Below are 2,467 nucleotides of genomic sequence, written 5' to 3' on the forward strand. Positions count from 1 at the left end.
ACCCTGAATTGTACCCCAAATCTTTATAATTAAAAAAAATTACCATTTATAATGATATCCAAAAAGAAAATTCAATATCTAGGAAAAATATGTACATAAACTCTGCATTAAAAATACTAATATTATTGAGAAAAATTTTTAAATGGACCTAAATAAGCACACTTTGTTCATGGATTTAAAGACAAAATACTGTGAGTAGTCAGTTTTCCCTAACATTGTCTATACATTTCATGCATAATCTCAGCTGTGTGTATGTGCTTATGTGTGAGAGAGAGAAGAAGAATTTACGTAGAAATATAGAGTCAAAAAAAGAGCAAGCAAATCCAATCATAAGGAATGAGAGAAAAAATAAGTCTTACATCATGAGGTTTTAGGATCCAATCTAATGTAACAGTAAATGAAATATAACATGGAAGAGAATTTTTGGAAGATGGCAAAATAAGAAGAACAAGGAATTTATCTTTCCAGCTAGACAAAAATTGTATTGGCAAAAACCGTGTAAGTATTTTGAAACTTTGAAGGCTTACAACATCTAGGGTAAGATGTGAACAGTAAATTGCTATTAGTTGTAGACATTTCCTTTGCCAGCTTGATAGCAACTACACTTTTCTCACCTTCCATGCTCAAGTCAGGCATCCATGCATGTGTTCTTGGAGCAGCTTGCATATAACTTATGGGAGCCAGCGTGGGCACTAAATCCCATCTCCCAAATATTAGGAATCTGTACTCAGATTGCTGATTACTAGTTCTGATCACAGAGGTACAGAAACAAAGGAGAGCAATCATTGTTGCATAACTTTTCTGCCCATTGCATTAATGCAAGCCTCTTTCCCTTTGGCTGAAGCAACTTCCAGGAGATTTAAAGGAGGAGTACTTTTTATTGCTCTTTATTTTCCCCTTTTTTTCTCTTTTGGGAGTCAGTCATTTAAGGGGCAAGATATTCAAAGGCAATCACATATACAGAAGAATTTAGAAAATCACCATGCATGCCAAAGGAAAGGCACAAGCTCAGAAAAGATCCGAGAAGACTTTAAGTTTACACCTCAGGATTATTCCTTGCACAGAGACAGCCTCAAACAGTTTTTTAAAAGTAAACCCTAGAAAAGAAGGAGAGTCATATATCCAGAGTTAATTATAAGATTCAAATGTTCTGTTTTTAAAAACCAAACAAAACCACAAGGCATAAAAATAAACAGAAACGTATAGTCCATTCAAATGGAAAATAAATAAACAGATATTATCCCTGAAAAAACCTGATGACATATCTACTATACAATGACTTTTATACTATTGCTTTGAAGATATTCAAAGATTAAAAAAAAGACTAGGACAAAGTCAAGAAAGTTCTAGAGCTAAAAATATAATAACTAAAATTAAAAATTCACCCAAGTGATTCAAAAACAGATGTAAACAGGTAGAAGAAAAAAAAGTAAATTTGAAGACAGGACAACTGAAATAATTGCATCTGAGAAATAGAAAAAAAGGATCGAAGAAAAGTAAACAGAGCCTATGGGGACCTGTGGGTCATCACTGAGCAGACCAACATATGCACTGTGGGATTACCAAAAGAGAAAGAGAGACTAAAAGAGGCAGATAGGTTATTCGAAGAAATAATGGCCAACTATCTACATTTGATGAAAGAAATGAATACATACATATCCAAGACGTTCAGTGTACTCTAAGAAAGATAAATTCAAAGAGATTCATACTGAAGTCCATTATAAACAAACTTTCAAAAGACTAAGAGAGGATTCTGAAAGCAACTTATCACATACAAGAGATTTGCAATAAGATTATCAGAAGATTTCTAATCAGAAACTTTGGAAACCAGAGGTAGTGGGTTGACATATTTCAAGTGATAAAGAAAAATCTAACAATCAAGAATACTATATCTGGCAAAACTTCACAATGAGGGAGAAATTAAGACATTCCCATATTAACAAAATGGAAAAAAATCGCTAAATTGTTGGACATACTGACCTGAAAGAGATGTTCAAGTGAGTCCTGCCAGGTGAGAAGAAAGGATCTTAGACAGTAGCTCAAAGCTATGTAAATAAAGATTTCCATAAAGGTAAATACATGGGCAGTTATTAAAAACTAGTTTATTGTAATTTTGGTTTTTAATTCCACTCTTTTGTTTTCTACACATTTTAAGAGAATAATGCATTGAAAAATTATTACTCTGAGTCTTTGGACACACAGTGTATAAAGAGGTAATTTTGTGACATCAATAACTGAAAGGGTAAGAGACAGAGTTATATATAGAAGCAGTGTTTATGTTATTGGCATTAAGCTGTTATAAATTCAAATTGGACCATTATAACTTTAGGATATTAAGTGTAACCTCTCTGACAACCATAAAAAAAAAAATAGGTGTAGAATATACACTAAAGGAAACGAGAAGACAATTAAAATGTTTCACTATAAAAAAAATCAACTGCACATAAGATAAGTAATACAGGAAATA

Source organism: Carlito syrichta, unplaced genomic scaffold (assembly GCF_000164805.1).
Source record: "Carlito syrichta isolate Samal-C Ts95f unplaced genomic scaffold, Tarsius_syrichta-2.0.1 Scaffold287827, whole genome shotgun sequence".
NCBI lineage: Eukaryota > Metazoa > Chordata > Mammalia > Primates > Tarsiidae > Carlito > Carlito syrichta.